Source organism: Symphalangus syndactylus, chromosome 3 (assembly GCF_028878055.3).
Source record: "Symphalangus syndactylus isolate Jambi chromosome 3, NHGRI_mSymSyn1-v2.1_pri, whole genome shotgun sequence".
NCBI classification, from domain to species: Eukaryota; Metazoa; Chordata; class Mammalia; order Primates; family Hylobatidae; genus Symphalangus; species Symphalangus syndactylus.
In genome coordinates, this window is record NC_072425.2 from 50751386 (window position 1) to 50766979 (window position 15594).

General features: G+C 49.4%; 1 long non-coding RNA gene across 2 annotated transcripts in view; it reads left to right on the plus strand.

Moving 5' to 3' along the window:
- LOC129479186 (uncharacterized) overlaps positions 1-15594 on the plus strand; it is a 45844-nt gene that overhangs the window by 26723 nt on the left and 3527 nt on the right. Inside the window, exon 3 of one of the 2 annotated variants that reach the window (XR_008656601.2) lies at positions 10919-12086. The exons of the other annotated variant lie outside the window; for it this stretch is intronic. This is a non-coding gene — a long non-coding RNA (uncharacterized lncRNA). Of the gene's footprint in view, positions 1-10918; positions 12087-15594 lie in introns of those variants that run through there. 2 annotated transcript variants of the gene reach the window in all.

Here is a 15594-nt window from a genome sequence, read left to right on the forward strand (position 1 = left end):
GGTTGATTTGTGTCTTTTCAGCTGATGGTACCCCAAGGGAGCAGCACCACCCTGCCTCACTTGTGTGTCCTGGTGACTGCAGATGAGCTCATGAGAGCATGAATGAATGAATGGCTTCCAAATGAAGCATGTCCTTCAGGGCAGAGTAAGGAAGACAGGTGGTAACAATGGGCTCAGGACCAGGAGAGGGTGAGCTGGGCGGGTGCTGTCAGGAACAATGTTGTAAATATCAGGACCTGGAAAAGACTTAAAGCAACATTGCTCAGGCTTGCATCATACACTGTTTGGCACATGTGGGGCAGAGAAGCTCTGGGATAGAGCTGAATGTTCTGGGGCATGGGGTTCCCCCTGTCTGGGTTGGGGCAGGGAGCATGGGAGCAGCTTAAGGTGAGTACATACTAGAAGCATGAGGAGGAATTTTCCAGGTGAAGGCATGCAGGATGGGCACTGCCCTGGCCCAGGGAATAGTCTGGAAAAAAGTTCAGAGGAGGGAAGGAAGGAGCATGACAGTTAGGAACTTCAGCTCACTCAATGGTAGGACTGGGACCCCTGCCACCCACAATTTGTCTTTTTGCCTTTTATTATGCAAATTTTTGAACAGAGAAAAGTGAAAAGAATAGTACCATGAACAGTCATCTCTACCTAGGTTTAATAATTGTTAATAGTTTGCTTTTTCTCTTTTTCTATTTTGCAAAGCCATCTTAAATTAATTATGGACATTGAAAGCCTTCACTTTTAAACATAACCCCGATTATCACAGCTTAAAAAAATTAGCAGTAAAACCTGAAGAGCACTCCTACCTGGTTCTTTTGGTTAAGGCCTGGCAGGAAGCAGGTGGTGTGCTGGAACTGGGCCATCGGGGAGAGAAGAGTAAAGGACAATTGACTAGGATGGACAATTAGGGAAATAGCTGTCACTAGCTATTGGCTTGCAGGGCAAGAGAAAAAGTTGGCTGGAATTCAGAGAAGCAGCTGGATGGAGCCTGCCAACCGCCTGCCTGGAGCAGTGGCTTTTGGTGGAGGCACAAAATCCACCTGAGCACCTGCGAGTGCAAGAGAAATAAACCCCCATCTTCTCCCTCTCCCAGGGGCTGCCCTCCTCCAGGTGTACCCATCAGCCAACCCACTGGAAACAAGGCTTCTGTTAACTAAGGTTGAACAATGGTGCCATCATCTCAGTGGCTTCCAGCAGCATCTGCTCATTCTTTCCCTGCTTCTATGTTGGCTGTGGGTTGGGCAGTCCTCTTGTCTGGGTCACACCAAGACCCACACCTCGGGTCTTAAAGCTTCTGTTAGGAAGTGGTGCCCGTCAATTACACTCATATCCCATAGGCCAAAGCAAAACACATGACCCAGCCGGCTGTCAGCAGGACTAGAGGTCAGACCCTTTCTCATGGCAATAGGTAGGGTTGTAAATTCTGAGTGTGAGGAGAAATGAATGTTTGGAAAAATACAATTTGTTCAGCTGGGAGCCTGATGATGTATTTTATAGAGGTCAGCTCCAGGGCGCAGAGCAGGAGGAAGGAGGAGAGTGGGTCTGGTGGAGAAGAAGGAGATCCAGTGCAGTGATTCAAGCTCAGCTTCCCTCGTTGCATTTGTTAAAGCCAGTCTCCAGGTAGGGACCATGCATTGTGTTTAGCTATTATTTCTCTGAGGCCTTTCAGTCTAAAACAGTGCACACCTTTTTCATGCCACTGACTTGTGGAAGAAACGGGGCTGGGTTCCTTGGAGAATGTCGCCTATTCTAGCTTTTTCTGATGGTTCTCACCTCTCTACAACTGGAAGAAGTGGGTCAGAGCAGCTCGATTTGCATGGAGAAGCAGACAGGAAATGATGGGAACATTCTCAGCTCCCGTCTCCCCCTGACTCACCTGGTGCAGGTTACACCTGAGATCCCCTCAGCCTGGAATGAAGTCCAGTGGTAGGGATGGCCAGCTGCCCACCAGCACTGGGCTTCCCCTGCCCCAGCAGGAGGTGGTTGCTGGGGGGCAGCTGCCCAGCCCCTTCGCATCCATGTTTGGCTGCATGGCTACAAGTGGTTAATGGAATGGGAGAAGTAATGCATCTTGCTTTTGCAGTGAGGTGCTCTTTCCATCCTTTCTCTCCCCTCTGTACCAGTTTCCTAGGGCCACCATAACAAATATCACAGATTGGCAGTAGTGGGGAGCTTAAACAACAGACACTTATTGTCTCACAATTCTGGGGGACAGAGCCTAAGGTCAAAGTATTGGCAGGGTTGGTTTCTCCTATGGCCTATCTCCTTGACTTGCAGATGGTATCTTCTCCCTGTGTCCTCACTTGGTCATCCCTCTGTGCAAGTGTCCTCACTTGGTCATCCCTCTGTGCAAGTGTCCTCATCTCCTCTTCTGATAAGGACACTGGCCGTTTTGCACTGGGGCCTGCCCTAAAGGCCTCATATTATCCTATTCAACCCTGTAAAGGCCCTGTCTCCAAATACAGTCGCATTCTGACGTGCTTGGAGTTAGGGCTTTGTCCTGAATTTTGGGGGAATACTATTCAGCTCATCACAGCCTCCTACCACCTAGACAGAGAGGACTCTGAGGGCCCAGAGGATGGAGTTACTCACTGCAAGATGGAACCAGCCTGGATTCCTGAGTCACTGCATGGTGAAAACCCTGCACAGATCAGCAGCATCCATATCAGCCAAGCGCATAAATGAAACAAAAATTGCTATCGGGTTTGTTAAAGCACATAGCAATACTCTAGCCATTAGAAGTAAACTGCTGACTAAGCATGGGGTGTAGGATCAGACACAGGAGGGGAAAGACACTGCCCGGGAAATACGATAACAGGCTGAGGAACAAAGCAGTGATTCTGGGCCTGGAGTCAGGTCTTTGCTAGAGGACATTGATCCTAGGATGATAAGATTCCCAGTTAAAAGGAACCCAGGGGACCTCTACTCGTGCCTTCCCAGGGCTGTCAGAGCACCCGGAGCTTACAGGGAATGTGGCTGGTGCTGCTGGTGACTCACTCATAATTGCCAGGGCTGGCAGGGGCCTTGAGAACTCTTGAATCCAGCCTTCCTTTCACAGACAGGGAAATCGAGGCTTTGCTAATGCCACAAAGCTGCAAAGTGGCATTCGGGGCTCCAGGGCTTGTGTGGCCCTGAATTTTCCTTGTGTGGGAGGAGACCAGTAATGTGTATCTGTGGCAATGATGACACAGGGCCATGGGGACTGAGCTCGTCATGGCAGTGGAGGCAGGCATCGCCGGGCACCATTCACACACAAGGAGCCTGAGCCCACCAAGGGAACACTGTGCGCTGGGCACCAGCTTTTGCACCCAGGGCTGCTCCTGGGGCTCCCACTGGCCCAGGCCTGATGGTTTCTGGCCCACGTGGCTTCTCCCCAGGCATCCATGGGTTATGGGTCCCAAATCATCTAAAGTTAGCCCTGTCGGCATGAGGACTGTTGAGTTTTCTCTTTGGGGGAATAAAGCTTTCCAACATGTGTTTCCTTCTAAGAACCAAATGCAGAGCGAGTTTTTCCTCATGACTCAAGATCGTGTGGCCCTCTGCATTTTTACCACTCAGGTCCAGAGGCGCGGGGGCGGGGCACTGGGCAGAGCCAGGATCAGACCCTGGTGCCAGGGAAGATCATTCTGGTTAACACGAACAATTGCACCCAGAGTAACATCTGGCAGGTCTGACAGTCCACGTGGACCTCTATACCATCTTCCCTTCAGTGCACTGCAAAATTTTTTAATAATAATTATGAAATGACATGAGTAACAATCATAATCATAATAATGGCAAGCAAGGAACTGGAATGGTAAACTTTTACTGAACTTCATGCCAGTAAAATAATTAAATAAGTAATACTATTAGAGAAGGAATAGAAAACAGCCTAATGGATTAGTCCTTTCAATGTACAATCATGTACTTTCTAAAGGGGGAAAGGCTTCAGCCCATATATTGGTCTGTTATGGTCTAGTAACAAATACAAATTAAACAAGCAGCAGAATTTTAAAAGAAATGGCTGAGCTCAGTGGCTCATGCCTGTAATCCCAGCACTTTGGGAGGCCAAGGCAGGCAGATCACCTGAGGTCTGGAGTTCAAGACCAGCCTGACCAACATGGCAAAACACCATCTCTACTAGAAATACAAAAATTAGCCAGGCATGGTGGTGGGCACCTGTAATTCCAGCTACTCGGGAGGCCAAGGCAGGAGAATCGCTTGAACCTGGGAGGCGGAGGTTGCAGTGAGCTGAGATCACACCACTGCACTCCAGCCTGGGTGACAGAGCAAGATCGTGTCTCAAAAGAAAAAATTTTTTTTAAAAAATAAAACAATTATACATTTCAATTTCAAAATTTCAAATTCAGTAAAATATTTCATGTACAAAACAATTTTTCATGTACAAAAAAATATTTCATGTGCAAAACTATTACATCTGTAATTGGCACTGTCTCACTGTTTATTCTGGGGTATTATTCTTGTCCATTTAAAAAATCTTTTTGTTTTGAATATATATTGACAGGAAGTTGCACAAGTGACAGAGAGAGGTCCATATCCCCTTCACCCCCCGTGGCCCCATTGGGGCATCTTGGGTTAATTATTGTTAATCGAAATTGAAAGCAGGAGGTTGGCATTGGTACTGTGTGTTGTTCTATGCCGTTTTATCACGTGCAGATTTGTGTAACCACCACTGAGTTCAAGATTCAGAACTGGAGCCAATGTTGGGGTTCTGCCAACTGCTAAGTATGTCTTAGTTTGCCAATTATGCATTCTGGCACTGGAAAAATGACCACAGGATAAGCCTAGGAACCCACTGAACCCACTGTAAGTCAGACCTGAGCTAAAACTCCATTAATTACCTGATCTCCATAAGCCCTTACTTTAACTGGAGGACTACAATGATATTTTGGGTCCCCTGGAATCAATGTCAGCTCAGAGCCAATGTCCAGTAGTCCCTGAAATGTCTGATAATTTCCCTTTCCCCAGTGCACAGTTACCCTGGTAAAAGGCCAGAGGTCTCCTTGAGGAAGGAATGGAGAAAGATTTACAGCATAAATTGTCAGCAATGTAGTGGGGTCCTTCCTCAAGGGGACCCGGCCTCCCCTTCATTCAAGGGGTTCTGGGTCTGTAAACTGGCTTAAGTCTGGGAATTGATTGAGGGGCCATGATTCTCTGCTTTTATAATTTAAATTAGTCTTTTGTCCATTTGACCAAGAAGTTTTCTGCCTATAAAAAGTAGGAATTCAGTAGGCTTTCTATCAATTTCACCTCTAAAAACACCATGATTAATTAGCCAATGCCAGAGCTCTACATGAGTCAGACTATTCTGATTGCTGCTTTGCCTCTTCTGTCCATTACAGTAGCTATGCCCACCTTGCCTTTGATGGTTGAGTGCTGCCACTTGGCCCCTGCCACCTTGGGATCCAATTATTCCCATTGTATTTAAATTTTGTAGTTGAGTGACTGTGGTTCCCACTGTTAGATGTGACATACAGAAAAGAGCAATTAAAAGGCACTTCAAAGGTGCAGGTGCTGGCCTCACAAATCTATTTTGCAAGGCATTGATCAAGTGTATATCTTCTGGACCCTCACAGCTGGGATGAGTAGGTCTAAAGTGACTAGTCCAGTCCACCATCTCAATCTCCCTAAGCCTTTGGATCCCTTCCTCTACATTAAACCAAGGGAGATCAGGCATTTCTAGCTCACTCACAGTGGGCCATCTTTTAATCCATACTTCAGCTAACCAAACAAATAAACTATTAGAACCTTTTTTAACTCCCCAAGCTGCGATATTAAATGCAGAGTGATATGGTTTGGCTGTGCCCCCACCCAAATCTCAACTTGAATTTTATCTCTCAGAATTCCCATGTGTTGTGGGAGGGACCCGGTGGGAGGTAATTGAATCATGGGGGCTGGTCTTTCCCATGCTATTCTCATGATAGTGAATAAGTCTCACAAGATCTGATGGGTTTATCAGGGGTTTCCGCTTTTGCTTCTTCCTCATTTTTCTCTTGCTGCTGCCATGTAAGAAGTGCTTTCCACCTTCTGCCATGATTCTGAGGCCTCCTCAGCCATGTGGAACTGTAAGTTCAATTAAACCTCTTTTTGTTCCCAGTTTCATGTATGTCTTTATCAGCAGTGTGAAAACAGACTAATACAGTAAATTGGTACCAGAAGCAGAGTGTTGCTGAAACGATACCCAAAAATGTGGAAGCGACTTTGGAACTGGGTAATAGGCAGAGATTGGAACAGTTTGGAGGGCTCAGAAGAATACAGGAAAATGTGGGAAAGTCTGGAACATCCTAGAGACTTGTTGAATGGCTTTGCCTAAAATGATGATAGTGATATGGACAATAAAATCCAGGCTGAGGTGGTCTCATATGGAGATGAGGAACTTGTTGGGAACTAGAGCAAAGTTGACCCTTGTTATGCTTTAGCAAAGAGACTGGTGGCATTTTGCCCCTGCCCTAGAGATCTGTGGAACTTTGAACTTGAGAGAGATGATTTAGGGTACTTGGTGGAAGAAATTTCTAAGCAGCAAAGCATTCAAGAGGTTACTTGGGTGGTGTTAAAGGCATTCAGTTTTATAAGGGAAGCAGAGCATAAAAGTTTGGAAAATTTGCAGCCTGACTATGTGATAGAAAAGAAAAATCCATTTTCTGGGGGAGAAATTCAAGCTGGCTGCAGAAATTTGCATAAGTAGCAAGAAGCCTAATGTTAATTCCCCAGACCATGGGGAAAATGTCTCCAGGCCATGTCAGAGACCTTTATGGCAGCCCCTCCCATCACAGGTGTGGAGGTCCAGGATAAAAAAGTAGTTTTGTGGGTTGGGCCCAGGGTCCCCATGCTGTGTGCCACCTAGGGACTTGGTGCCCTGTGTCCCAGCCACTCCAGTAGTGGTTGAAAGGGGCCAACATACAGCTCAGGCTGTGGGTTCAGAGGATGAAAGCCCCAAGCCTTGGCAGCTTCCATTATGTTCCTTGGCAGTGTTGAGCCTGCAGGTGCACAAAAGTCAAGAATTGAGGTTTGGGAACCTCCACCTAGATCTAGAAGATGTATGGAAACACCTGGATGCCCAGGCAAAAGTTTGCTGCAGAGGTGGAGCCCTCATGGAGAACCTCTGCTAGGGCAGTGTGGAAGGGAAATGTGAGGTTGGAGTTCCCACACAGAGTCCCTACTGGGGCACTGCCTAGTGGAGCTGTGAGAAGAGGGTCACCATCCTCCAGACCCCAGAATTGTAGATTCACTGCACTGTGCCCCTGGAAAAGCCGCAGACACCCAATGCCAGCCCATGAAAGCAGCCAGGAGGGAGACTGTACCCTGCAAAGCCACAGGGGCAGAGCTGCCCAAGACCATGGGATCCCACCTCTTGCATCTGCGTGACCTGGATGTGAGGCCTGGAGTCAAAGGAGATAATTTTGGAGCTTTAAAATTTGACTGCCCCACTGGATTTTGGACTTGCATGGGCCCTGTAGCCCCTTTGTTTTGGCCAATTTCTCCCATTTGGAATGGCTGTATTTACCCAATACCTGTGCCCCCACTGTATCTAGGAAATAACTAGCTTGCTTTTGATTTCACAGGCTCATAGGTGGAAGGGACTTGTCTCAGATGAGATGTTGGACTGTGGACTTTTGAGTTAATGCTGAAATGAGTTAAGACTTTGGGGGACTGTTGGGAAGGCATGGTTGGTTTTGGAATGTGAGGACATGAGATTTGGGAGGGATCAGGGTGGAATGATATGGTTTGGCTGTGCCCCCACCCAAATCTCAACTTGAATTTTATCTTCCAAAATTCCCATGTGTCGTGGGAGGGACCCAGTAGGAGGTAACTGAATCATGGCGGCCAGTCTTTCCTGTACTATTCTCGTGATTGTGAATAAGTCTCACGAGATCTGATGGGTTTATCAGGGGCTTCTGCTTTTGCTTCTTCCTCATTTTTCTCTTGCTGCTGCCATGTAAGAAGTGCCTTGTACCTCCCACTATGATTCTGAGGCTTTCCTAGCCATGTGGAACTGTAAATTCAATTGGACCTCTTTTTGTTCCCAGTTTTCTGTATGTCTTTATCAGCAGCATGAAAACAGACTAATACACTGAGTCCCTACTTAGTGGGCCCAAATCAACAAATTCAGCCTGATCCAACTCTGTGTTCTTTCCACTATTATCCCACACCCTTAATACCCATTCCCATGCCTGTTCTCCAGATTTCTGTTTGTATAAATTAGAAAACTCAAGCAGTTCTTTTTGAGTGTAGTGTACCTCCTCCTGGGTCACACTCTAAACCTCACCTCTAGGGGCCTGCCAGGACTTCAGTCTAGTTATAGGACTAGAAGCAAACAGGGGTGTTCGGGGTGGCTCCCAAGGAGAATCAACATTATCTTGCCTGGAAACTGCCTCAGGGGAGGCCATCACTGTTGCCGCAGGCCGCACAGGGTTTATCTCCTCAGACAAAGGTGGAAAGGCTGATGGCAGCATGGGTTGGGGAGGGGATGTTGCCACTACTGGGGATGGGAAAACTATTTCTTCTGGCAAAAAAAGATTGTTGGAGTTTACAAACTCAGTGTCCCCAGCTTCATCAGGGTCCTCCCACACATCCCCATTCCAAGTTGCAGGATCCCACTATTTTCCAATCAATGTCCTCACTTTAACAGTAGACACCTGGTGAGGCTGTGCATGCATCTTTCATTGCAGGTTAGCCACTTGCAAGATAAGAGTTTGTATCTGTTTTTCCACAATTTCAGCTCTTTCTCTACAGGAGATAAGACTCTCACTCAGGGCAATCTTAGCAGATTTGAGGCTCAGTATCTGCTTCTGAACCCGGGAGACAGAATCCCTGAATTCATCATTTTCTTTCATCACTTTGTCCTCTGAACTTAGGAGCAACCAACCAGCTTCCTTATGTTCCTTGGTTCTCTACATATGGTCGAAGGTATTACTTATGGAGTCACTAAACTCCTTGCCTCTCACGAGTGAAGAATCAGGAGTGTCAAATGCATTTATTTTGTCTAACTCTCCAAACAGTTCGTGCCAAGGACTATCTATACCCATACTATTAGAAGTAGGGTCAGCCCGGTGCAGTGGCTCACTCCTGTAATCCCAGCACTTTGGGAGGCAGAGGTGGGCAGATCACAAGGTCAGGAGGTCGAGACCATCCTGGCTAACACAGTGAAACCCCATCTCTACTAAAAATACAAAAAATTAGCTGGGTGTGCTGGTACGTGCCTGTAGTCCCAGCTACTTGGGAGGCTGAGGCAGGAGAATCTCTTGAACCCAGGAGGTGGAGTTTGTAGTGAGCCGAGATCATGCCACTGCACTCCAGTCTGGGTGACAGAGCAAGACTCTGTCTAAAAAAGAAAAAGAAAAAGAAAAAGAAAAAAAAGAAGTAGGGTCTTTAGCATAATCATATTAAGCAGCCAACTCCAGAAACCCCAAAACCAACGAAATAACTCCATCCTTAATATTCTGTTCCTCTAGAACCACTCCTGGTATGAAAATCTGTATTAGTCAGGGTTCTCTAGAGGGACAAAACTAATGGAATATATATATATATATATATACACATATATATAGGGAAGTTTAATAAATATTAACTCACATGATCACAAGGTCCCACAATAGGCCCTCTGTAGGCTGAGGAGGAAGGAGGGCCAGTCCAAGTTCCAAAACTGAAAAATTTGGAGTCCGATGTTCAACAAGAGGAAGCATCCAGCACAGGAGAAAGATGTAGGCTGGGAGGCTAGACCAGTCTCACCTTTCCATGTTTTTCTGCCTGCTTTATATTTGCTGGCAGCTGATTAGATGGTGCCCACTCAGGTGAAGGGTGGGTCTGCCTTCCCCAGCCCACTGACTCAAATGCTAATCTCCTTTGGCAACATCCTCACAGACAAGCCCAGGATCAATACTTTGCATCCTCTAATCTGATCAAGTTGACACTCAGTATTAACCATCACAACTTCCATGTAGAACAGAGTGTTGATGGGCAGTTAAATAATGCATATGTGCTCATCTGAAGCTTACATGCATGTTATGAAATGCAATGGTAACTACAGCAGTGGTTTGGAACATAACCCAACAAAATATTTAGTAGGGGAGAAGAGCATTTCATGACTGACATTGTTTAGAATAATGGGTGCATGGTGATAACAAAAAGCAGACCAAATTTTTAGTCACTTTTGTTACTGTTTTTACATTCTGTGTAGATAATGTACCCCTAAAGGCCCCCTTGCCTCAGCCTTACTTTTGAGGCGCTGCTGAGGTGCCATTCCCCTGGGCTCTGTGACATGTGCCGGCCTAGGTTCAAGCTGAAATTCTGGCCTGGACTCTTTACCTGGGATGAATGTTAAGCTTATGAATGGACAGGTTCCTGGATAGGGTGGCTGCTTGCAGTTGTGTGGGTTGTTCACTGCACAAGGGTGCTAGTTGGGGGTTCCAACCCAGCTGTGCTCTGCTGGCTGCAGCTGTGCCTATCTGTAGGAGGGGGAGTCTGTATCTAATTTGTACAAAGATGACATATAGGCAGTGTTGTGGGGTGAATCATGTCTCCCAAAAAGATATGTTGAAGTCCTCACCTCCTGGAACCTATGAATGTAGCTGTTTTTGGAAATATGATCTTTGCAGATGTAGGTAGTTAAGGTGAGGTCCGGCTGAATGACAGACCCTAACACAATGACTGGTGGTCTTATAAGGAGAGGGACATTTGCATACACACACACGGGGAAGGTCATGGGATGATAGAGGCAGTGCCTGGAATTATGTGGCCACAAGCCAAGGACTGCCGGCCTCCACTGAATGCTGAAAGACACAAGGAAGTCTCCTCCCCTAGAACCTTTAGAGAGAGTGCCGCCTGCCAACACCTTGGTTTTGGACTTCTGGCCTCCAGAACTGTAGAGAGTGAATGCCCACTGTTCTAAGTCACCCACCTATGGTGCTTTTTTCTTTTTTTTCAGCAACCACAGGAAACTAACCAGGCAGTGATGACCCTGTTCTGGATTCCCCCCTTCAGCATTTAAAATATCAGAACTTTTCCATCTCCCTAGAAATGTATCAATATTGGATGGAGGTGGAGATTGGTGGACCTTTCTGTTCCCAAGGAACAGAAACTAGTGGCAGGGATTTTTTAAAAATACAAAAATAAACAAGCTTATCTTTGCCCTGAGGAGTTCTGTTCTTCACCAGAAGAGCTGGCTGGACAAAGTGCCACAGCAAGTTAAGTCACAAGGTCCGACCGACAGTAAGCTGCACAAAACACCTGCTGAATAGAGGAAGGGACCACTCCGTGGGCCAGGTGCTGGCTGACGGAGAGGCTGAGCCTGGCTCCCCACTGACATCAGGGGCCAGCTGCAGGACAGAGAATAAACCCCTGCCCTGCAAGCCTCCAGGCGTTGGAGGTTTTCTTCACAGCAGCCTGTCTTGACTGACATGTCGTCCCAATTCTGCCACTATTTGTGTGGCTGGAGTGAGTCCCTCTCTGCTCTGATCTCAGTTTCCCCATCAGAAAGTGAAGAAGTCGTGCCTGCTGTTGCCTATGCAATGATGAGCGCTGACAGCAGGCTCCAAACAGAGGCAAGGACAAGGGAGTTTAGGCGAATGAGAAGAGGAAGCTCTGGAAGCCATGAGCAGGGCCTGGATGGTCGGGAGTGGAGACGGAATGAGGGGCCAGGGACAAAGGAGACCTGTGGGGAAGGAGACGCTTCTCAGAAGAGAGGGGCCCTTACAGAGTCTCCTCTAGGGAGGGCTCTGGAGGCGGTGGACTACGAGCTGGCTGCAAATCAAGCTCTGTATTTATTTAGCACTTGCCATAGTAAGGCCCTGTGCCCAGGACGCCAGGGACCCTTGGTGTCCTCAGCCACCCTTCGAGGAAGGCATTCTACCTCTAACATTGTGGACGGGGATGCTGAGGCCCAGGGATGAAGTGACTCGCGGAAACAGAGACAAAAGCGGTAGAGCAGCGGCCCTGGACGGTGCCGGTGCCGGCGGCTCTTCCCACAGATCCATGGGCATTTCACCGGAGGGAGCTCAGAGCTCTGAGGATGCAGAGGGCGGCAGGGAGGGGAGGCAGTGCCTCCTCAGCCAGGGGAAGGAGCGAAGGGACTCACCAGTCACAGGCAGGGCTGGAGGGGGAAGATTCAGGGATACATGGGGAGAGGGGTCTGAGCACGGAGCGTCTCTGGGGATCCCTGTGGAGGAGGGGCAAGTACAGCAGATGAGCAAGTGCGCGGGACAGGGCCACCCAGAGATGGCGACCAAGTCTTCCCTGCCCTGACTTCCCGAGATGGCAGCTTTATGGGAACCAGTGACCAAGGCCTTCAGGAAGGACATTCCGGACAGATGTCCTTGTCACTGGAGTGTTTTTGCGGTACAAAGCCCCCACCCAACCTCCAGGCATCCTCTGGCCTCACATAGGTGGCCCAGCACTGGGGAGGGTGGCGGCCCCACTTGAAAGGGGATTAGGCCGTCATCTCCAGGACCAGGGGAGGGCTCACGGGACTCCAGGTATTGCAGACTGACACAAACAACAACCAGCCTCCTCCCCCAGCCCTAGCCCACACCTCACTCCTCACCGGCCTGCACGGATGCTCCAGAAGGCACAGGCCTCGGGAACCCCAACTCGCACCCACCCCAGACATCAGGCCGCACCCAGTGGACATGGCCATCTGATTCCTGCCAAAGAGACTCTGTTTCACTTTGCTGCTGGTCAGGGAAGCAAGTGGACACTGAATGTGCTCCAGCTGTGGATGGCATCTTTGGCACGTGGGCCCCCGCAGCTGCTGTCCCCACCTTGGTGAGGCCTTTGCCCAGGGGTCATCTTCAGACAGGACGGATTATGTGGATCTCTGCTGGAGGCCCAGGGCTCTCTCTGTGGCTTGCAGGACACACAGCAGACACTGTCCTCGCTCAGATCGAGGGCATCAAGATAGCATGCATGGCAGCATCAGAGCTCTCCTGGGTGCTTCATTCATTCACTTCATTTGTTCTCACTCCACTGACTGAGGAAAGCCCTGCCAGGGCCAATCACTTCTTCCCATAGAAGCTGAGTCCTCCATTGGAGGGACAAGAAAAGCAAGTGTCAAGGAAGCTGAGGCTGTGGGTCTCGGTGCTGGGGCAGCCCCAGCTGACACTGATCACATAGTCCCCTGAAGGAACAGCTGTCAGGCCACCTCTGGCAGGGCCCTGAGTGCTTGGTGGAGGGGGGATGAGCTGGTGGCAGTGGTAGCCAGCCTGGATTCACTGTGCTGGTGCAGGGCTCCCCCACTTCATTCGTCCAGTTTATTTAACAGATGACTCACCAGCATGTGCTGGGGGCCTGGGCTGGTCTGGGGCTGTAGGAATGTGCATCAGCTGGTCCTCGCCTCACGAGAACTCCAGGACGCAAGTGCTAGTGTTATCCTCATTTCTCAGTGGGAGAAACTGAGGCATACAGAAGGAATGTGCCTCTGACACTGAGCAGGACAAGGTTTGAACCGGACACTGTGCCACCTCGCTCGCACCTTCATCTTCATGTTCTTGCTGTTTCCTCATGCATAACCGGTGCTCCCTTTATCTGACTGTTCTCTTCAAATGACAATGTTGTTCTTACTGAATAAATGTGTTTAAAAGTGATCCGGATCTTAGTTTTAAAAGCTGGGTGCAGTGGCCCAAGCCTGTAATCCAAGCACTTTGAGAGGACCAGGCGGATGGATCACCTGAGGTCAGGAGTTCGAGACCAGCCTGGCCAATATGGTGAAACCCCGTCTCTACTAGAAATACAAAAAATTAGCCAGGTGTGGTGGCAGGTGCCTGTAATCCTAGCTACTCGGGGGGCTGAGGCAGGAGAATCACTTGAGCCTGGGAGGCAGAGGTTGCAGTGAGCCAAGATCGCTCCACTGTACTCCAGCCTGGGAGACAAGAGCGAAAATCCGTCTCAGAAAAAACAAACAAACACAAACAAACAAAATAAATAAAAATAAAAGCCCAGCATCACCTAGCAATTGTGGAAGTAGTTAACTGGGGTCTGAATCTCATCGCATAGTGCTGTGCCTTCACTCTCCCAGGCACCACTGGTCGGGGGGGCCTAACTGGTCCAATGAGGCAGTGATGGGCCTGTGAGCACAGTGAGATCACACTGGCACCAAACTCAGACTCGACTTAGCATGATTGGAAAGACAGAAAGTGCCTGGGGAGGGAGTGACTCCTGCTGGGGTGTGGTGTTGATTAGTGCCATGCTCACATCAGCTGAGACAGCCCGTGTAGCTCAAAGCCCTTGGGGTAGGCCTGGATCTGCCTCACCTGCACACATTCCTGCTTTCCCCTAACCTGGGAGAAGTGAGGGGAGGACAGGAAGGGGTAGAGTAGTGGTCAGGGTGCTCCTCCAGCCCAGGCCTGGCTGGCAGAACGTGGCATCTCACAGGCTGTGTCAGGCGTCAGCTGCAGCCGGCGCTGGTGCCAGGAGCCTCCTGAGAGCCCACACTGGGTCCAGCAGGCTGGGAGGCACTTCTCCTGCAGGGCATGGAGAGGGAGGGGTGGCCTCCTATGGGCAGCACCTGTGTCCTGAGAGTGGGGCTGGGTGGGGTGGAGGCCGTGGTGGGTGTAGAGCAGGGTGGCCCCAGCCACCAGAACTAGGGTCTGAGAACGTAGTCAAATTCTACATGCCACCCTGTCCTGCATCTTGGAGCCCAGGACAATTAAACCAGGGGTAGGAGAAAAAGGAACCAGATGTGCTCCCTGGTCTGTGTCCACCACTGGCAGCTCTGCCGCCTCAGCAGAGGATGGCCGCCATCTCTGCCCTGGGACTTGCCTGGGTAAGAGGGGCCTCCCCTCTCCGGGCAGGGTGTTCCTTGGATCTGCTCTTTTTTTTTTTTTTTTTTGAGATGGAATCTCACTCTTGTTGCCCAGGCTGGAGTGCAGTGGTGCAATCTCGACTCACTGCAACCTCTGCCTCCCGGGTTCAAGCGATTCTCCTGCCTTAGCCTCCCAAGTAGCTGGGAATAAGGCGCCCGCCACCAGGCCCAGCTAATTTCTGTATTTTTAGTAGACACAGGGTTTCACCATATTGGCCAGGCTAGTCTCAAACTCCTGACCTCAGGTGATCCACCTGCCTCGGCCTCCCAAAGTGCTAGGATTATAGGTGTGAGCCAAGGATCTGCTCTTTCTTAATCACAGCAAGGTGGCGGCTGCAGGCCATTACAACAGTCCCTGGGCTGGCCAGAATGTGGCCCCTTGTTCTCTTGTCCATGCTGTGGCCAGCCTCCTGCCAAAGGGGCTTCCTCAGGCACCAGCGGGCATTGTAGGGATGAAGGACATCACAGTCCCTCTGCAGGCAGGGTCACTGGCCTGGGGTGGACTCTGAGGTTTGCCCCTGGGTGATGGGAGAGGGTGAAGATTCAAACAGGATGTCTGCCCTCCTGTGGTCTCTCTCCTGTGGCAGACATGAGGTTCCCCACGAACACACACACCTCCCTGGCTGAACTCGGGTGCTACTGCAGCACAGCAAAGCTCTGCAGACTAAGTGGCTGAAAACCAAACACTGTTATTATCTCATATTATTATCTCCTCCATGGGTTAGGATCTGCTCAGGGTCTCATAAGGCAGCAGTAAGGTGCCAGCCAGGCTGCGGTCTCACCTGGAGCTCTACCAAGGAAGACCC